We start from the raw sequence: 23,548 nt of genomic DNA on the forward strand, positions 1-23,548 counted from the left end.
GATGTCTTGACTATTGATTGTAGGGATGCTCCCTCTCCTCTTAGCGGCCATGTTGGTTCTAGAGTCCACAGGCAGTCAGCGCTAGCATTGCTGATGAAGTCATAGTTCCAGTAGTTGCTTTTGGGGAGTGCTACCATCACTGATTGTTATTGTTTTTTATATTTTTTACTAAAGTGTTTGTGAGTGGGATTGGAACCACGAGAGCAAAATTATCTCATGGTCATGGGGCATGGTCATGGTCATGCTAACCACAAGACAACTGTCATGAGACGGATAAATGAGGTATATATATGATGAGTGTGGACCAACGTCGAATACATGTATGGATGTAGGAAGGCCATATTGACCAATATCTTGGAAAAAGTTTAAGTAAGACAAAACAGTAATGGGAAAGTATGCTAGTGGCCATCATGACAGATGTCAAAGACAATAATGTATTCGTGATGCATGGAGAAGATGGCCATCTTGGCCAATGTCTTGGCCTATAGGCACCGTGCGCGCCACTCTAGCGGCCAACAGTGTAACTAACTGTGGGACGGCAGGAATTGAGTAACTGCGCATCGCTAGTGTGTCACTTCTAAACAGTTCAAAACGACTAGCAATATGAATGTATTTTAAAAGCGGAAAGGTAACACAAATTGCTGTGTGGTTGGGTGAAGTAATGCGTACAGAAACACATCATCTGATATAGTGTTTTATTCATTTCCAAAGCGGAAAACTGAAGAACAACGACGAAAGTTGTGGGTTGAAGCGGTAGGTACGCAGACAAAAGTAAGTAGGTGTACACTGCTTATAAACTATTATATGCCAAAGTTAAACAATATGTAGGCATATAATGTTATAAAAGCAGTTAATTTCTGCACAAAGTATGCTAAAATTATGTTAAGTATCACGGTAATCACATGGTTTATTTACATTTATGCCTAGCATCTGTAGCTGCGACAGTAAATGTAAGCTCTGTGAAACACATTTGAAAATATTATTCCGAGTTTTGCATAAAAGTGGTCAAATTTATGTGCTTTGAACATTTTTTTCTAAATAAATAAACATTTATATAAAATAAAACAACCAAATAATGTTTGCTTTTACAGTTTTATATTTTTTGCATACGATTCGTGAACTTGCGGAGGTTTTAAGAAAAATATTCGCCATCACTACTCTATCATTTTACTTTTATTTTAGTACATTTACTAATGTGTTATTTATATAGAGGCTATTAGTGTATTATTTGGTAAAAGTTACATTTTTATTTCAGTGTTGATAATTCACCTTGGGAACCAACAACCACCTCAAGAATATGCAGTCTTCACTTTATTGGAAACAAAAGGTCAGGACACCCCAACAATCCTGCATACGTCCCCAGTTTATTTCCAAAAAACTATAAAAAGACAGCTGCCTCATCACACACTTCCGAGAGGTATGAAAGATCCGCGAAAAGGTTAAAAAAAACAGTAGCTATGTATATATTATAGATTATGAATGTTCAACGAGTGCTGCTATTAAGAAACATGAAGTTGCAATACAGACGGATGTAAATGAAACAATTGTCTGCGATGTTGTTTTTTCTTGTACAACTGATGGGGATGAATTGTCGACTCAAGCTTCTATTCCATTGCAAGTCTGCCTTAATTCGTATAAGAAACTTTATGACAAGAGCTCAGGAACAAGTGATATGTGTAATGAAATACAAGGTTTTCAAGGATACCCCTCAATAAGAGATGAGACACTGCGAGACTTAACGGGCGTGACATTTGCTGTTTTTAATCTATTGTTAACATTGTTACTTAATCAAACACAATCTTACAGCAAGATTAGTAAAGAAAATCGTTTGCTAATATTTTTAATGAAGATGAAAACTGGCTTGTCATATGCTGCTATGATTGTGATGTTCGGAGTTCACCGTACAACTATATCACGTATTTTCACCACTACTCTAATGTTGCTAGCATCTACAATGGCTAATTATGTGTTTTGGCCTAGCAGGGAAAGTATAATGGAAACAATGCCTGCAATTTTCAAAAGAAAGTACCCTAATTGCAGAGTAATAATTGATTGTACGAAAATTAAAGTAGAACAGCCACCTATTGTTGATCAAAGAATTTTTCTTTATTCTAATTACAAGGGTACATATACAATAAAATTCCTGGTAGGCATTTCACCTAGTGGAATGGTGACCTTCAAATCAAAATGCTATGGTCGCAGATCGAGTGACACATTCATTACAATTCTGCCTGCTTCCGTGTTGCTACAGAAATATTGAATGCCTTCTCATTACTAACACTCACATAGTTTTCGTAGAATGACTGTTCGCCCTCATTCAATGGTCTAAACGCTAACTTTGTTGTCAAACTATTGCACTGATTTTGTATGATTTCTTTAGTTATATTTTTACACTCATCTAGCACTACTGAGCTTTCCACTGATTCTAATAAATAATTAATTGCACTATTACAGTCACGTTCCTCTTCTGTTCTGTTTTATGCTTGTAACATTTGAAGAGGTGGATTCCAAAAGGGGTTAAGTCACATTTTAGCGATTTTGTGTTTATATGTGGAATAACTAACTTTTTACTATTCGCATCTATGGCTGTAACAGGTATTCCAAAAGCGCTTAAGTTATAGCTGTTATGCGGTAGTGAAATCTGGGTTTCTTTCCAAAACGTCCTAAGTCAGCAGTGTTTTCCAAACAAGCCTTGGTTAGTCATGCACCGATATTCGCATGCATAAACAGGTATTAGTTACTCTATGGTGAAAGTATTGTCATGGTTTTGTACTGCATAGAGGTTATGTCTGTTTATTATTGTTATTGTGGTGGTTTGTCTTGTCAATAGTTAATGTATAAGTAAATGCCAAAATGAATGTAAGTGAACTACAAGATAGCACATGTTCTGTAACAGATATAAGTAGTACACGAAGTAGAAAACGAGCAAGAAATGAAGATAAGTGGGTTAAAAACCGTAAAAAGTTTGCCAGAAACAGCAGTGAGGCCCATGGTTGCATGCACGCATAAAGAAGGTGGTAATAGTTGTAAGGCTGCTTTGCTGTCTACAGCAGATATAAGTGCATTTTATGACAAAATTTATAAACACAAAACAGCTGCTGAACAGAATAGCTTTGTTTTCAAGTATATTGTCGCACAAGAGCCCATACAGCGTAGGCCCAGAAACAAAAATAAGCCTAGAAGCCGTACCGTTACTAAATATTTCATACGATAGACAAGCGGTCGTATTCTAAATGTATGTAACAAAACGTTTTTGTCTGTAACGAGATTTTCTCGTAAAAGAATAAACACCTTAAGCAAACACATGGAAGTATATAGGGAATGCCCACATGAAAGGCGTGGTGGGGCTAGGTTAAATCCCAAACACACTGCGATAAAAGACTCAATGATTGCATACATTAAAACGTTTGGATGCAATGAAAGCCATTATGGCCGAGGAAAAAGTGTTCGTGGTTATCTTAATCCTGAATTTTCTATCAAAAAGTTGTGGCGAATGTGGAAAGATAACCAAAAAATAGAAAACAAACCAATTGCTTCATTATCTAAGTTTTTCAAGGTGTTTCAAAACAACTTCAATCTCAGCTTCGGAAGCCCAAAGACGGGTGTGTGCTCATTTTGTTACAAGACTAAGAACCAAATCAAGACGTCACGTGACCTTGCTGAAAAGGCTCGATTAATGACTCAGTGTAGGCTACATACTCTTAGAGCTAAAATTTTTTATGAAATCATGAAGAAACAAGAAAACAATATAATAAGTGTTTCATTTGACATGGAACAAAACCAACCACTGCCCAAATTAAGCATTGGTGAGGTCTTTTATGCCAGACAAATCTGGCTGTACAATTTGACGTTTGTTTTGATGGAAAACCAACAAAACACTTCCAACACATCTGTGTACACTTGTCTGAAGACCAAAGTGGTCGAGGTTCTAATGAAGTATGTTCGGCATTGAGTCATTTTTTTGGAAAATCTTGAGAAAAAATTGGCAAATACCAAAAATCTTTTTGACTCTGAGATTATTTTCAGATGCCTGCAGTGGGCAAAATAAAAACACCAATGTTATGATGTTCTTACTCAACTACGTTGCCAAATCAAGAACCTTTGCAAAAGTGGAACATTACTTTCCAATCAGAGGTCATAGCTATATGCCCCCTGACCAAGTATTTGGAAGATTTGAAAAGGAGTTACGGAAAAAAGAAACAATATTAGAGCCTAGTGAATATTACAAGGTATTTGCGACGGGTGCTACAGTAAATGTGTTAGGCATAGATTGGGTGGTCTCAAACTTTATGGAAGCTTCAAAGAAGGCCATAGTAAAAAGACTTCCCTTTAAAATGCGTGATCAACGTGTTCTCATCTACTCAAGAATGCATGACACTACTATTGACATTCAAAACACATATTGTGGTCTGCCAACAACAGTCAAGGTGACTAAATCACGTACAGTATTGAAAGAAGCGTACACAAACGTTCCTGTTTCGCCAGCAGAAAACCATATTAGTGAAAAGAAGCGACAAGATGTGAAGAAACTTCTGCAGTTTGTTTCACTCAGTCAATGTGCAAGACAGTTTTACCAAACTGCTCTGACTAACAATGTAGAAGGAGATAACGACAACAATATTGTACTATATGATGAAGAAGATCCATTCCTTTAAACATTGTAACCTTAATGTTCACTCAAAAGACTTGACACATTTTAAAGATCATATTGTTGCTTTTGTTTTGTACTATGCATAAGTCTACATACATATTTTTTCAGTATTATGTAAACATCACACTTAGGCCTGTCAATCTGGTAGGACTAATATTCTTCAATTACATGTTTTTCAAAAAGTCCTCAGTCACTGACAAGTTTTACAAAAAGCTCTTAGTCACTGACAAGTTTTCCAAAAAGCTCTTAGTCACTGACAAGTTTTCCAAATAGCTCTATGTCACTGATGTTCCGTTTTCTTAACCTAATTACAGGTAATATATTGAACTCATAATCACAATAACTGCCTGAGAACATGTTCTTAATGTAAAACATTAGCATTATGTGGATTTTGTGCTTGACATTATCAAAATACACATTCACACAAAAAAAATTGTTTCCTGGAAAAAGTACATTTTTGACTTAGCCCCTTTTGGAATCCACCTCTTCATTTGATACAGAGGACAAGCGATATTAACAAGAGTATCCAATTCTAAAGGAGAAGTGGCTACAGAATATTTTAGTTCTTTTTTAGGAAATATTTCACTTATTCGTTTTCCCTTTGAATACTTTTCTTTCGCAGCTCGGTAAAGTTCTATATTGTATATACCAACACCAACACCGGAAACAAGATGGCGCAGGGTGATGGGCAGAGAAAAATACTACCGCAACCAAAAACATCATAGCAAAATGATAAAAAAAATAAAAAAAACAATGGCAAATCATTTAATAAGCACGTAGTATAATTACTAAAACCCGCAACCATTTTTTTATTAAAATAATTAAGAAATAATGGTCAAACTAAAAAAAAAATCTTGAAAATGAAATCATATAAATATATTAATTCATGGGAATAAAATTACCTAAGGATTGTCCGAACATAACACATGATTCCAATGTTAGCTAAAGGTATCCTTTACAATTTGTACCATCCACAATTTTAAGCTGGGCCGTGAGATCTTCTGTATATACTTTTACCAACAAAAAATTGCGCCGAATGACTGAAGTAGCCTGCGCGAAATGTGCTCGAATTAAATATTTTTTTCCTTCATTCGCTATCTAAAAAAAAAAAAAAATGTTTCAAATAAGCATACGAAAGTGAAGGTTCTACTCAGCAATAAATCAGAAAATATTTAAGCTTCTAAATAAGTACTTAAAAAAACTCTAGCTAAACATCGACCATTCCCTTCCAAATTTTTATGATAAATTTTAATTCATAGGGATCAAACTAAGGATTGTCCGAACATGACACATTATTCCAATGTAAGCTAAAGGTATCCTTTACAATTTGTAGCATCCACAATTTTAAGCTGGGCCGTGAGATCTTCTGTATATACTTTTACCAACAAAAAAGTGTGCCGAATGACTGAAGTAGCCTGCGCGAAATGTGCTCGAATTGAATACTTTTTTTCTTCATTCTCAATCTAAAAAAAAAATTTTTCAAATAAGCATACGAAAGTGAAGGTTCTACTCAGCAATAAACAAGAAAATATTTAAGTTTGAAAAATAAGTACTTAAAAAAAACTCTAGCTAAACATCGACCATTCCCTTCCAAATTTTTATGATAAATTTTAATTCATAGGGATCAAACTAAGGATTGTCCGAACATGACACATTATTCCAATGTAAGCTAAAGGTATCCTTTACAATTTGTACCATCCACAATTTTAAGCTGGGCCGTGAGATCTTCTGTATATACTTTTACCAACAAAAAAGTGTGCCGAATAACTGAAGTAGCCTGCGCGAAATGTGTTTAAAAAATAATTTTTTTCTTCATTCTCAACCGAGAAAGAAATGTTTTACAATACGTATACAAATTTGAAAGTTCTGCTCAACAATAAACAAGATAATATTTTAGTTTTAAAAATAAGTACTTAAAAAAAAACCCTTATTGGACATGGACCACTGCAGCGAGATTTTTATTATACATTTTAATTCATAGGGATCAAACTACGGATTGTCCGAACATAACACATAATTGCAATGTTAGCTAAAGGTATCCTTTACAATTTGTACCATCCACAATTTTAAGCTGGGCCGTGAGATCTTCTGTATATACTTTTACCAACAAAAAAGTGCGCCGAATGACTGAAGTAGCCTGCGCGAAATGGGCTTGAATAAAATAATTTTTTTCTTCATTCTCAATCGAGAAAAAAATGTTTTACAATAAGTATACAAAATTGAAAGTTCTACTCAGCAATAAATCAGAAAATATTTATGTTTGAAAAATAAGTTCTTAAAAAAAAAACTAGTTAAACATGGACCACGACAGCCAAATATTTATGATTAATTTTAATTCATAGGTAACAAACTAAGGATTGTCCGAACATAACACATGATTCCAATGTTAGCTAAAGGTATACTTTACAATATGTACCATCCACAATTTTAAGCTGGGCCGTGAGATCTTCTGTATATACTTTTACCAACAAAAAAGTGCGCCGAATGACTGAAGTAGCCTGCGCGAAATGTGTTCCAATAAAATAATTTTTTTCTTCATTCTCAACAGAGAAAGAAATGTTTTACAATACGTTTACAAATATGAAAGTTCTACTCATCAATAAACAAGATAATATTTTAGTTTTAAAAATAAGTACTTAAAAAAACACTTATTGAACATGGACCACTGCAGTGAGATTTTTATTATAAATTTTAATTCATAGGGATCAAACTAAGGATTGTCCGAACATAACACATGATTCCAATGTTAGCCAAAGGCTTTCTTTACAATTTGTACCAGCCACAATTTGTAGCTAGGCCGTGAGATCTTCTGTATATACTTTTACCAACAAAAAAGTGTGCCGAATGACTGAAGTAGCCTGCGCGAAATGTGTTCGAATAAAATAATTTTTTTCTTCATTCTCAACCGAGAAAGAAATGTTTTACAATGCGTTTACAAATTTGAAAGTTCTACTCAACAATAAACTAGATAATATTTTTGTTTTAAAAATATGTACTTAAAAAAAACACTTATTGAACATGGACCACTGCAGCGAGATTTTTATTATACATTTTAATTCATAGGGATCAAACTAAGGATTGTCCGAACATCACACATGATTCCAATGTTAGCTAGAGGTATCCTTTACAATTTGTACCATCCACAATTTTAAGCTGGGCCGTGAGATCTTCTGTATATACTTTTACCAACAAAAAAGTGCGCCGAATGACTGATGTATCCTGCGCGAACAGTGCTCGAATTAAATATTTTTTTCCTTCATTCTCAATCTAAAAAAAAAATATTTCAAATAAGCATACGAAAGTGAAGCTTCTACTCAGCAATAAACCAGAAAATATTTATGTTTGAAAAATAAGTTCTTAAAAAAACACTAGCTAAACATGGACCACGACAGTCAAATATTTATGATAAATTTTAAATCATAGGGATCAAACTAAGGATTGTCCGAACATAACACATGATTCCAATGTTAGCTAGAGGTATCCTTTACAATTTTTACCATCCACAATTTTAAGCTGGGCCGTGAGATCTTCTGTATATACTTTTACCAACAAAAAAGTGTGCCGAATGACTGAAGTAGCCTGCGCGAAATGTGTTCGAATAAAATAATATTTTTCTTCATTCTCAACCGAGAAAGAAATGTTTTACAATGCGTTTAAAAATTTGAAAGTTCTACTCAACAATAAACTAGATAATATTTTTGTTTTAAAAATATGTACTTAAAAAAAACACTTATTGAACATTGACCACTGCAGCGAGATTTTTATTATACATTTTAATTCATAGGGATCAAACTAAGGATTGTCCGAACATAACACATGATTCCAATGTTAGCTAGAGGTATCCTTTACAATTTGTACCATCCACAATTTTAAGCTGGGCCGTGAGATCTTCTGTATATACTTTTACCAACAAAAAAGTGCGCCGAATGACTGATGTATCCTGCGCGAACAGTGCTCGAATTAAATATTTTTTTCCTTCATTCTCAATCTAAAAAAAAAATATTTCAAATAAGCATACGAAAGTGAAGGTTCTACTCAGCAATAAACCAGAAAATATTTATGTTTGAAAAATAAGTTCTTAAAAAAACACTAGCTAAACATGGACCACGACAGTCAAATATTTATGATAAATTTTAAATCATAGGGATCAAACTAAGGATTGTCCGAACATAACACATGATTCCAATGTTAGCTAAAGGTATCCTTTACAATTTGTACCATCCACAATTTTAAGCTGGGCCGTGAGATCTTCTGTATATACTTTTACCAACAAAAAAGTGCGCGGAATGACTGAAGTAGCCTGCGCGAAATGTGTTCGAATAAAATAATATTTTTCTTCATTCTCAACCGAGAAAGAAATGTTTTACAATGCGTTTACAAATTTGAAAGTTCTACTCAACAATAAACTAGATAATATTTTTGTTTTAAAAATATGTACTTAAAAAAAACACTTATTGAACATGGACCACTGCAGCGAGATTTTTATTATACATTTTAATTCATAGGGATCAAACTAAGGATTGTCCACACATTACTTATTATTCCAGCGTTATCCCAAGTCTTTCTTTACAATTTTTACCATCCACAATTTTAAGCTGGGCCGTGAGATCTTCTGTATATACTTTTACCAACAAAAAAGTGCGCCGAATGACTGAAGTAGCCTGCGCGAAATGTGTTCCAATAAAATAATATTTTTCTTCATTCTCAACCGAGAAAGAAATGTTTTACAATGCGTTTACAAATTTGAAAGTTCTACTCAACAATAATCTAGATAATATTTTAGTTTTAAAAATAAGTACTTAAAAATACACTTATTGAACATGGACCACTGCCGCGAGATATTTATTATAAATTTTAATTCATAGGGATCAAACTAAGGATTGTCCGAACATAACACATGATTCCAATATTAGCTAAAGGTATCCTTTACAATTTTTACCAGCCACAATTTGTAGCTAGGCCGTGAGATCTTCTGTATATACTTTTACCAACAAAAAAGTGTGCCGAATGACTGAAGTAGCCTGCGCGAAATGTGTTCGAATAAAATAATTTTTTTCTTCATTCTCAACCGAGAAAGAAATGTTTTACAATGCGTTTAAAAATTTGAAAGTTCTACTCAACAATAAACTAGATAATATTTTTGTTTTAAAAATATGTACTTAAAAAAAACACTTATTGAACATGGACCACTGCAGCGAGATTTTTATTATACATTTTAATTCATAGGGATCAAACTAAGGATTGTCCGAACATAACACATGATTCCAATGTTAGCTAGAGGTATCCTTTACAATTTGTACCATCCACAATTTTAAGCTGGGCCGTGAGATCTTCTGTATATACTTTTACCAACAAAAAAGTGCGCCGAATGACTGATGTAGCCTGCGCGAACAGTGCTCGAATTAAATATTTTTTTCCTTCATTCTCAATCTAAAAAAAAAAAAAAAATATTTTAAATAAGCATACGAAAGTGAAGGTTTTACTCAGCAATAAACAAGAAAATATTTAAGTTTGAAAAATAAGTACTTAAAAAAAACTCTAGCTAAACATCGACCATTCCCTTCCAAATTTTTATGATAAATTTTAATTCATAGGGATCAAACTAAGGATTGTCCGAACATGACACATTATTCCAATGTAAGCTAAAGGTATCCTTTACAATTTGTACCATCCACAATTTTAAGCTGGGCCGTGAGATCTTCTGTATATACTTTTACCAACAAAAAAGTGTGCCGAATAACTGAAGTAGCCTGCGCGAAATGTGTTTAAAAAATAATTTTTTTCTTCATTCTCAACCGAGAAAGAAATGTTTTACAATACGTATACAAATTTGAAAGTTCTGCTCAACAATAAACAAGATAATATTTTAGTTTTAAAAATAAGTACTTAAAAAAAAACCCTTATTGGACATGGACCACTGCAGCGAGATTTTTATTATACATTTTAATTCATAGGGATCAAACTACGGATTGTCCGAACATAACACATAATTGCAATGTTAGCTAAAGGTATCCTTTACAATTTGTACCATCCACAATTTTAAGCTGGGCCGTGAGATCTTCTGTATATACTTTTACCAACAAAAAAGTGCGCCGAATGACTGAAGTAGCCTGCGCGAAATGGGCTTGAATAAAATAATTTTTTTCTTCATTCTCAATCGAGAAAAAAATGTTTTACAATAAGTATACAAAATTGAAAGTTCTACTCAGCAATAAATCAGAAAATATTTATGTTTGAAAAATAAGTTCTTAAAAAAAAACTAGTTAAACATGGACCACGACAGCCAAATATTTATGATTAATTTTAATTCATAGGTAACAAACTAAGGATTGTCCGAACATAACACATGATTCCAATGTTAGCTAAAGGTATACTTTACAATATGTACCATCCACAATTTTAAGCTGGGCCGTGAGATCTTCTGTATATACTTTTACCAACAAAAAAGTGCGCCGAATGACTGAAGTAGCCTGCGCGAAATGTGTTCCAATAAAATAATTTTTTTCTTCATTCTCAACCGAGAAAGAAATGTTTTACAATACGTTTACAAATATGAAAGTTCTACTCATCAATAAACAAGATAATATTTTAGTTTTAAAAATAAGTACTTAAAAAAACCCTTATTGAACATGGACCACTGCAGTGAGATTTTTATTATAAATTTTAATTCATAGGGATCAAACTAAGGATTGTCCGAACATAACACATGATTCCAATGTTAGCCAAAGGCTTTCTTTACAATTTGTACCAGCCACAATTTGTAGCTAGGCCGTGAGATCTTCTGTATATACTTTTACCAACAAAAAAGTGTGCCGAATGACTGAAGTAGCCTGCGCGAAATGTGTTCGAATAAAATAATTTTTTTCTTCATTCTCAACCGAGAAAGAAATGTTTTACAATGCGTTTACAAATTTGAAAGTTCTACTCAACAATAAACTAGATAATATTTTTGTTTTAAAAATATGTACTTAAAAAAAACACTTATTGAACATGGACCACTGCAGCGAGATTTTTATTATACATTTTAATTCATAGGGATCAAACTAAGGATTGTCCGAACATCACACATGATTCCAATGTTAGCTAGAGGTATCCTTTACAATTTGTACCATCCACAATTTTAAGCTGGGCCGTGAGATCTTCTGTATATACTTTTACCAACAAAAAAGTGCGCCGAATGACTGATGTATCCTGCGCGAACAGTGCTCGAATTAAATATTTTTTTCCTTCATTCTCAATCTAAAAAAAAAATATTTCAAATAAGCATACGAAAGTGAAGCTTCTACTCAGCAATAAACCAGAAAATATTTATGTTTGAAAAATAAGTTCTTAAAAAAACACTAGCTAAACATGGACCACGACAGTCAAATATTTATGATAAATTTTAAATCATAGGGATCAAACTAAGGATTGTCCGAACATAACACATGATTCCAATGTTAGCTAGAGGTATCCTTTACAATTTTTACCATCCACAATTTTAAGCTGGGCCGTGAGATCTTCTGTATATACTTTTACCAACAAAAAAGTGTGCCGAATGACTGAAGTAGCCTGCGCGAAATGTGTTCGAATAAAATAATATTTTTCTTCATTCTCAACCGAGAAAGAAATGTTTTACAATGCGTTTAAAAATTTGAAAGTTCTACTCAACAATAAACTAGATAATATTTTTGTTTTAAAAATATGTACTTAAAAAAAACACTTATTGAACATTGACCACTGCAGCGAGATTTTTATTATACATTTTAATTCATAGGGATCAAACTAAGGATTGTCCGAACATAACACATGATTCCAATGTTAGCTAGAGGTATCCTTTACAATTTGTACCATCCACAATTTTAAGCTGGGCCGTGAGATCTTCTGTATATACTTTTACCAACAAAAAAGTGCGCCGAATGACTGATGTATCCTGCGCGAACAGTGCTCGAATTAAATATTTTTTTCCTTCATTCTCAATCTAAAAAAAAAATATTTCAAATAAGCATACGAAAGTGAAGGTTCTACTCAGCAATAAACCAGAAAATATTTATGTTTGAAAAATAAGTTCTTAAAAAAACACTAGCTAAACATGGACCACGACAGTCAAATATTTATGATAAATTTTAAATCATAGGGATCAAACTAAGGATTGTCCGAACATAACACATGATTCCAATGTTAGCTAAAGGTATCCTTTACAATTTGTACCATCCACAATTTTAAGCTGGGCCGTGAGATCTTCTGTATATACTTTTACCAACAAAAAAGTGCGCGGAATGACTGAAGTAGCCTGCGCGAAATGTGTTCGAATAAAATAATATTTTTCTTCATTCTCAACCGAGAAAGAAATGTTTTACAATGCGTTTACAAATTTGAAAGTTCTACTCAACAATAAACTAGATAATATTTTTGTTTTAAAAATATGTACTTAAAAAAAACACTTATTGAACATGGACCACTGCAGCGAGATTTTTATTATACATTTTAATTCATAGGGATCAAACTAAGGATTGTCCACACATTACTTATTATTCCAGCGTTATCCCAAGTCTTTCTTTACAATTTTTACCATCCACAATTTTAAGCTGGGCCGTGAGATCTTCTGTATATACTTTTACCAACAAAAAAGTGCGCCGAATGACTGAAGTAGCCTGCGCGAAATGTGTTCCAATAAAATAATATTTTTCTTCATTCTCAACCGAGAAAGAAATGTTTTACAATGCGTTTACAAATTTGAAAGTTCTACTCAACAATAATCTAGATAATATTTTAGTTTTAAAAATAAGTACTTAAAAATACACTTATTGAACATGGACCACTGCCGCGAGATATTTATTATAAATTTTAATTCATAGGGATCAAACTAAGGATTGTCCGAACATAACACATGATTCCAATATTAGCTAAAGGTATCCTTTACAATTTTTACCAGCCACAATTTGTAGCTAGGCCGTGAGATCTTCTGTATATACTTTTACCAACAAAAAAGTGTGCCGAATGACTGAAGTAGCCTGCGCGAAATGTGTTCGAATAAAATAATTTTTTTCTTCATTCTCAACCGAGAAAGAAATGTTTTACAATGCGTTTAAAAATTTGAAAGTTCTACTCAACAATAAACTAGATAATATTTTTGTTTTAAAAATATGTACTTAAAAAAAACACTTATTGAACATGGACCACTGCAGCGAGATTTTTATTATACATTTTAATTCATAGGGATCAAACTAAGGATTGTCCGAACATAACACATGATTCCAATGTTAGCTAGAGGTATCCTTTACAATTTGTACCATCCACAATTTTAAGCTGGGCCGTGAGATCTTCTGTATATACTTTTACCAACAAAAAAGTGCGCCGAATGACTGATGTAGCCTGCGCGAACAGTGCTCGAATTAAATATTTTTTTCCTTCATTCTCAATCTAAAAAAAAAAAAAAATATTTCAAATAAGCATACGAAAGTGAAGGTTTTACTCAGCAATAAACCAGAAAATATTTATGTTTGAAAAATAAGTTCTTAAAAAAACACTAGCTAAACATGGACCACGACAGTCAAATATTTATGATAAATTTTAAATCATAGGGATCAAACTAAGGATTGTCCGAACATAACACATGATTCCAATGTTAGCTAAAGGTATCCTTTACAATTTGTACCATCCACAATTTTAAGCTGGGCCGTGAGATTTTCTGTATATACTTTTACCAACAAAAAAGTGCGCGGAATGACTGAAGACAGCTGCGCAAATTTGAGCTTGAATTGAATATTTTTTTTCTTCAATGTCAGTCAAGAAAAAAATTGTTTTACAATAAGCATACAAAAGTGAAGGGTCTACTCAGCAATAACCAGAAAATATTTATGTTTGAAAAATAAGTACTTGAAAAAAACACTCACTAATCATGAACCACTGCAGCCATATTTTTATTATAAATTTTAATTCATAGGGATCAAACTAAGGATTGTCCACACATTACTTATTATTCCAGCGTTATCCCAAGTCTTTCTTTACAATTTGTACCATCCACAATTTTAAGCTGGGCCGTGAGATCTTCTGTATATACTTTTACCAACAAAAAAGTGCGCCGAAAGACTGAAGTAGCCTGCGCGAAATGTGTTCCAATAAAATAATTTTTTTCTTCATTCTCAACCGAGAAAGAAATGTTTTACAATACGTTTACAAATATGTAAAAGTTCTACTCATCAATAAGCAAGATAATATTTTAGTTTTAAAAATAAGTACTTAAAAATACACTTATTGAACATGGACCACTGCCGCGAGATATTTATTATAAATTTTAATTCATAGGGATCAAACTAAGGATTGTCCGAACATAACACATGATTCCAATATTAGCTAAAGGTATCCTTTACAATTTTTACCAGCCACAATTTGTAGCTAGGCCGTGAGATCTTCTGTATATACTTTTACCAACAAAAAAGTGTGCCGAATGACTGAAGTAGCCTGCGCGAAATGTGTTCGAATAAAATAATTTTTTTCTTCATTCTCAACCGAGAAAGAAATGTTTTACAATGCGTTTACAAATTTGAAAGTTCTACTCAACAATAAACTAGATAATATTTTTGTTTTAAAAATATGTACTTAAAAAAAACACTTATTGAACATGGACCACTGCAGCGAGATTTTTATTATACATTTTAATTCATAGGGATCAAACTAAGGATTGTCCGAACATAACACATGATTCCAATGTTAGCTAGAGGTATCCTTTACAATTTGTACCATCCACAATTTTAAGCTGGGCCGTGAGATCTTCTGTATATACTTTTACCAACAAAAAAGTGCGCCGAATGACTGATGTAGCCTGCGCGAACAGTGCTCGAATTAAATATTTTTTTCCTTCATTCTCAACCTAAAAAAAAAAAAATATTTCAAATAAGCATACGAAAGTGAAGGTTTTACTCAGCAATAAACCAGAAAATATTTATGTTTGAAAAATAAGTTCTTAAAAAAACACTAGCTAAACATGGACCACGACAGTCAAATATTTATGATAAATTTTAAATCATAGGGATCAAACTAAGGATTGTCCGAACATAACACATGATTCCAATGTTAGCTAAAGGTATCCTTTACAATTTGTACCATCCACAATTTTAAGCTGGGCCGTGAGATCTTCTGTATATACTTTTACCAACAAAAAAGTGCGCGGAATGACTGAAGACAGCTGCGCAAATTTGAGCTTGAATTGAATATTTTTTTTCTTCAATGTCAGTCAAGAAAAAAATTGTTTTACAATAAGCATACAAAAGTGAAGGGTCTACTCAGCAATAACCAGAAAATATTTATGTTTGAAAAATAAGTACTTGAAAAAAACACTCACTAATCATGAACCACTGCAGCCATATTTTTATTATAAATTTTAATTCATAGGGATCAAACTAAGGATTGTCCACACATTACTTATTATTCCAGCGTTATCCCAAGTCTTTCTTTACAATTTGTACCATCCACAATTTTAAGCTGGGCCGTGAGATCTTCTGTATATACTTTTACCAACAAAAAAGTGCGCCGAAAGACTGAAGTAGCCTGCGCGAAATGTGTTCCAATAAAATAATTTTTTTCTTCATTCTCAACCGAGAAAGAAATGTTTTACAATACGTTTACAAATATGTAAAAGTTCTACTCATCAATAAGCAAGATAATATTTTAGTTTTAAAAACAAGTACTTAAAAATACACTTATTGAACATGGACCACTGCCGCGAGATATTTATTATAAATTTTAATTCATAGGGATCAAACTAAGGATTGTCCGAACATAACACATGATTCCAATATTAGCTAAAGGTATCCTTTACAATTTTTACCAGCCACAATTTGTAGCTAGGCCGTGAGATCTTCTGTATATACTTTTACCAACAAAAAAGTGTGCCGAATGACTGAAGTAGCCTGCGCGAAATGTGTTCGAATAAAATAATTTTTTTCTTCATTCTCAACCGAGAAAGAAATGTTTTACAATGCGTTTACAAATTTGAAAGTTCTACTCAACAATAAACTAGATAATATTTTTGTTTTAAAAATATGTACTTAAAAAAAACACTTATTGAACATGGACCACTGCAGCGAGATTTTTATTATACATTTTAATTCATAGGGATCAAACTAAGGATTGTCCGAACATAACACATGATTCCAATGTTAGCTAGAGGTATCCTTTACAATTTGTACCATCCACAATTTTAAGCTGGGCCGTGAGATCTTCTGTATATACTTTTACCAACAAAAAAGTGCGCCGAATGACTGATGTAGCCTGCGCGAACAGTGCTCGAATTAAATATTTTTTTCCTTCATTCTCAATCTAAAAAAAAAAAATATTTCAAATAAGCATACGAAAGTGAAGGTTTTACTCAGCAATAAACCAGAAAATATTTATGTTTGAAAAATAAGTTCTTAAAAAAACACTAGCTAAACATGGACCACGACAGTCAAATATTTATGATAAATTTTAAATCATAGGGATCAAACTAAGGATTGTCCGAACATAACACATGATTCCAATGTTAGCTAAAGGTATCCTTTACAATTTGTACCATCCACAATTTTAAGCTGGGCCGTGAGATCTTCTGTATATACTTTTACCAACAAAAAAGTGCGCGGAATGACTGAAGACAGCTGCGCAAATTTGAGCTTGAATTGAATATTTTTTTTCTTCAATGTCAGTCAAGAAAAAAATTGTTTTACAATAAGCATACAAAAGTGAAGGGTCTACTCAGCAATAACCAGAAAATATTTATGTTTGAAAAATAAGTACTTGAAAAAAACACTCACTAATCATGAACCACTGCAGCCATATTTTTATTATAAATTTTAATTCATAGGGATCAAACTAAGGATTGTCCACACATTACTTATTATTCCAGCGTTATCCCAAGTCTTTCTTTACAATTTGTACCATCCACAATTTTAAGCTGGGCCGTGAGATCTTCTGTATATACTTTTACCAACAAAAAAGTGCGCCGAATGACTGATGTAGCGTGCGCGAAAAGTGCTTGAATTGAATAATTTTTTTCTTCAATGTCAGTCAAGAAAAAAATTGTTTTACAATAAGCATACAAAAGTGTAGGGTCTACTCAGTAATAAACCAGAAAATATTTAAGTTAGAAAAATAAGTACTTAATAAAAACACTAACTAATCATGGACCACTGCAGCCATATATATTATAAATTTTAATTCATAGGGATCAAAATAAGGATTGTTTACACATTACTTATTATTCCAGCGTTATCCCAAGTCTTTCTTTACAATTTGTGCCATCCACAATTTTAAGCTGGGCCGTGAGATATTCTGTATATACTTTTACCAACAAAAAAGTGCGCGGAATGACTGTAGTGGTGTCATTTTATATTGATATAGGTGGGGTCGCAGTCTTACGCTCCCAGACGACGATATTTTAATGCAGATTTAAGGCATTATAATATTCTTTTAATCACTAGCATCTTTCTTTTCAACAAGCATAAAGTTTTTAATTATTATTTTATCATATATATTAATGAGTGTAAAAGTTTTTATGAATGGCTGAAAATTGTAATTTGTTAATAGTTGTAGACACTTAGAAGATTCTTATAAATTCATGGGTTTACAATTGAGTGTACAATTTTACTATCTTCAAACATATATGTGCTAACGTTAAAAATTAAGTTTTGGAAATATAGAGATTTAATTACTTTGTAGCTGGCTAGTTGTGTAGAGGCTTAAAATTAATCCCTTCCGTATTATTCAAGTACTCCATATGGGCAAATTTAGTTTAGCGAGGACACATTTACATTACTGCCTACTTGAATTTGGATACGGCCTTAAATGGAATGGATGAAAATGAATCTACAAAAAATCTACAATAAAAGCATATTTACATGTATCAAATAATAAATCATAGTTGTGCATACACCTACTGAAATGTAACAAAGGATATGAAATCACTCGTAGCCTAAATAAGCTAATAAGAGTTAGTTATCACTCGCACATTCATACACATATTCACGTTGTAAGGAGCCCACAAAATAATAATACATATTTTGTATACTTCATTTCCAGTTCGGACGGCACTTGTGATATGACTTCCGGGGGAAAATACATACAAGCATAAATTTAAGGCGAATAGCTAAGTTTTCCGAATGCATTGACGTCTGGTCCAGAGCCTGATTCTCGTGGCTGCATTATGGGGATAAACATTTGGAAGAATACACGGGGATTGCTAGCATAGAGTTACGCGTGGCTCGTGTGAAATTACTATGATAACTGTGTAGGTAATTTATATTGTCGACACACAATAAGGTTATCCGGGCTGCAGTTCCATAAAGGGAGAACTGTAATTATGCTAATTTGCAATATCTGCTCCTTCCAGGTGAAGACTGTTTTTATCAGAACTTAATGTTTTTCTCAATGCTGTAGATAAATTAATTTTAACTCATTCAAGCGATAGCCTTTATTTATCATATAAGCGGAACCAATTCATATAGCCTGGGGTTTCTCTGTTTACAGCATAAGTTTATTTTCATTTGTTCGTTTAGAAATGGAAGCAAGACTTTAACATTACTAATTGAGTAATCAATATGAATTGATTAAGTATTAAAATATACATGTACATCACCTTGATTGTAGTATTGGAATTAATATAAATCATTAATTAATAAAGAAAATAACAGTTTGACAAGATTCGAAACCTATTGGATACGAGCTATTATTGGTAGCCATCAATGTGGTTAAGTGTTGTTTAATGTGGTTAAGTGTAAGAAAAGGCATATCGCCGTAACTTCGCCACCAACAAAGTCGACAAACAAAATAAAATAAATCGCCATCAAAGACCTCATTTTGATAAGGACCTCTCTGATAGAATTTACACCAAATACTAACTAATGATGGCCCGTTATCGGTTATCGTAATGATCGGCAATTTTTCAGATATTGCCTATTGGTAAAATATACCTTATCGTTTAAACATTTCTTTACAAACTGGCTTGCTTTTGAGGCTGCTACAAGGACAAAAGCAGCAGAAAAGCTGTTCTTTCGTAAATGGGAGAAATATTTGGGAAGTAAGTTTATGGTGCTCAATATGGTTAACTGGCCGTTTTTAATTTACAGCGATTTTACGGCAAGAGCCTCTCTCATACACCCGGCTTGCTCCTAGAGCAATAAATCTAACCCGCCGTCAGTTCCAGTTGCCGTTACCCTAGGGAGATCCCAGCGGGTGCGGCACACATTTCTTTTTCACGCCTTGACAGCTGCCAGGAAGTAGCGGGTTTGCTTGTCCCTTCCCCGCCCCCTGCTGACAAACCTTCCGCCAACACTGTTGCGACCTTCCACGCATGTTTTATAACCCGAATGGTAGAGTGACAAAAACACAAGCGACCGAAATCGTTCCTCGCCCACCGGCCGCCTAGTCGCGCGTGATTGGCCGCGCAGTCTGTCGGCCAATGAAAACTGGTTCTCCGCCTAGCGCGTCCACGCGGAGCGCAAAAACACAGTCCTTGCAATTCTAAGCTGGCAGTTCGTACTATTAATTTTAATTAAGTATAATCATAGTTTTAAGTGACTCATGCAACGCCCAACACCGACGCAGCCCTCTAAAATTATTGTCGTGTTTTGGCCCAGCGGGGCTCTAATTATAGTCTGATTTTTTTTTCTTTCCTTTTTTGGTCTCCCGAGACCCTAATTGGTGAAGCGCCCAAGAATAATCCTCTGCACATTTACACATTCTTACTGATATTTCTAGTTTAAGTATGTGTGCTGGCTGGCAGCATGGCGGGAAACGGCGCAAGCCACCCCCTAAAAATCAGTGCCATCCAAAATAAATGTGGACCATATATATATATATATATATATATATATATATATATATATATATACACACATACATACACGCACACACTTGATCACGCAACATTTCCAAATTCGCCACTATTTCTCGCTCGTCCATCTGCTCGATGTGGTTGTTTTGGCAGCGTGTGTTTATTTGTTCCTCCTCGTCGCCAATGAAATAGATCTGCAAAACCTGTGGATGGCCATCAGGCATTGAGAACAAAAAAACAATTTTATGATACACTTAGTCCTTAATCTTAAATGTCGATTCAATATTACGACCATCCTCATTCTGAACGATTTATGTTGCTCTAAATGATGTCATTTGGAAGCAAGAATTGAATTAACGAATTTTCATTGAGATTTGGCTCCAGCCAATAGCGTTATCGATGGTTCTGGTGGCGAATGGTGGTGCGCAGCAACGACTGGCCGATTCACCTTTGTATTTAAATGCATGGCAGTGTTGGCATTATTTGTCTGTATTGTCGATGACAATTAGTGCATGTGACGATTAGCCTATTTCCAGCACATATTCGAACGCAAGGTGGTGAAGTGGCTCAGATCAGTTGCTTAATAAACACACAACATATAAATATAAGGTTCTTATATTTAAATTTTTTGGATGTTATAATTTGTTGGTCTAACTCACATGTTGTTTATTTTCGATGCGTTGTTTAACACTCAGTAAATTTTATAGAATCATCGACACTAATAATAACTGAAAATAAAAAGTTGCACGTTTGATTGATTGTCATTAAATGCACAAATTTATAAAATTTAAATTCTTGGAATATAATGTAATATATTCACTTAAAAACATACATTGTGAAAATGTGTAAGGTTCTGCGTTAAAGGTCACTTCATTTATGATTTAAAATGTAATTTTAATGTGTTTTGTCGATGAATAATACACTCCATATGCACCCAATGTTGATACATGGAACATGGAAACAAAGAGAACAGAAATCGAAATGTCTAAACAACGCCAAGCTACGACGCAAGTAACACAAACAAAACTATGTATAATACTTTACAGAAGGTTTTACGATCAATTATTCTTTATATTATCATAATTTTTAGTCAATAAATATTGTGTGGTGGTGGAGATGTGAAATTTTAGTTCTCATATGCAAAAAATAAAAAATTAATATAAAAAATCCGAAAATAAAGAGTTTTCTTCCTAGAACTCGATCACAGCGCTACATATCGGGTCCAATTGTGAATCCAAACCATCCAGAGACCCACTTAAACACACGCAAAAATTTCATCGAAATCTGTCCAGCCATTTAGGAGGAGTTTAGCCACATACACACGGCCGGAAATATATATATATATATATATATATATATATATATATATATATATAAAGATTAGTAAACTAAACTATGTCAACTGAATTTAATTAAATAAGCACAATAATTAAAAAAAACACTATACAAAAAAAGTAACGTTTACTGTTTTAAAAAATACTGGGTCAGAGTTGTTGTTTCAATACATTTTCTGATTGATACATAAGCTTTCTCTCACACTATCTGGAACACAAATACAAGCAGATTATTGGTCAAAAATACACTTGTAACAACGTGTGGCGTGCGGCAAAGGTTTCAGAGGTTTACGCAGTTCTAATTGCACTAGAACTCCGATTAGCAAACCCCGCATTTTACGTAACATCGATTTTACGAATGTATTCTCAGGAACAGTCGAAAAATTGGATATTTTCACACCAAAATATAAGTAATTAGAAACAAATTGAAAAAATCACAAAGAAGGGCTATAAAAACATATTTAATGCACAGCAAATATGTTCTGTGGGCTTTAATACTCGTAATTATATTCCTATAAGAAGACCAAAATAATCGGACATTCCGTTTCCGCAGTTCATATGGATGTGTTAATATCATGGTAACACATTAAACAAACAAGTCCTCGCTTACAGTCAGAAAATGCAAGGTCATAGGATTGCAGGGTTAATACTAAAGTGTTTTAGAAGCTGAAGGTATGCAGAAATATTTACGTCCTCAGTTACAGCGGCTATAGGCAAAGTGTGTGTTCAGAGAAGTGTGTAACCAAGTCCTCGAATTGTGTCTACTAGCTTATAAACGGACACTCGGTGTATTAATAATTTCGACTACAGTACTTCCTACCGGTAAAACGCTGAAATATGAATTTGTCGCTCTACAGTGTAACCGAGGACTCGGCCAGATTTCGTTGAAAACTTGCAAGAAGGCATAAAAGGACAGGATATAACTTACGAGAAAATAAGGTTTTTACAATCCGAGGACCTGGGTCAGGTCCTTGGATCCACATCTGGTCCTCGGAAGCCCGGTGAGAAATCACGCGCAAGTCCTCACATCATGCCTTATGCCAAATCAGACTTGCTTCAAACTTCTAACACTCCTATATTTGTTTCGGAGGTTAAAATCTTATTTACAAACCTTTTAAACAATCTATTTATTCTCTGCGCATTTAAGAATGATTTTACTAATTTTCTTCTAACCTAATATGTAATTAACTCGTATGTAGCTTGGTGTTACTCACAAAAATTGGAATAACAAATGCATTGATTTTTTTATGCATTTAAACACGCGGAATGCCAAATATTAAAATCATGTTCTAAGAAATGAAAAAAAAAATTGAAGAGTTACACTATCCACCTACCGGCTACATTATCAGACCTTCGTCTCCAATTTTTATGGAAGTCGTCAAACAAAACCAAATGAGCCCAAACTCGTGGGTTCAAATACTACACACTTAAGATACAATGAATATTTTCAGTTATTTTATAAATTATATCAAGCCTATCCTACATTTAACCAGTCTGTTAACGTGTCTTGCCCGGATGAGGTTACACCACACTGTAAAGTTAAACATAACAATATTTTTGAAATACCTTTATCACGCTAAGATTGACGTGTTACACAGGGCAAATACAGTTTTAACTAAATATATTTTTCTCGGTGTGCCAAGCGGAAGGGCGGCAGTTGCACATACACAATCTATACTAATATTATATAACTGAAGAGTTTGTTTGTTTGTTTGTTTGTTTGTTTGAACGCGCTAATCTCAGGAACCACTGGTCCGATTTGAAAAATTCTTTCAG

General features: G+C 33.5%; 1 protein-coding gene across 1 annotated transcript in view; it reads right to left on the bottom strand.

Annotated features, from left to right (window-relative positions):
* Positions 1 to 23,548, bottom strand: part of LOC134531766 (SET and MYND domain-containing protein 4-like) — a 334,526-nt gene that overhangs the window by 272,626 nt on the left and 38,352 nt on the right. The window lies entirely within an intron of this gene.

The sequence above is a fragment of the Bacillus rossius genome, chromosome 5 (genome assembly GCF_032445375.1).
Source record: "Bacillus rossius redtenbacheri isolate Brsri chromosome 5, Brsri_v3, whole genome shotgun sequence".
NCBI classification, from domain to species: domain Eukaryota; kingdom Metazoa; phylum Arthropoda; class Insecta; order Phasmatodea; family Bacillidae; genus Bacillus; species Bacillus rossius.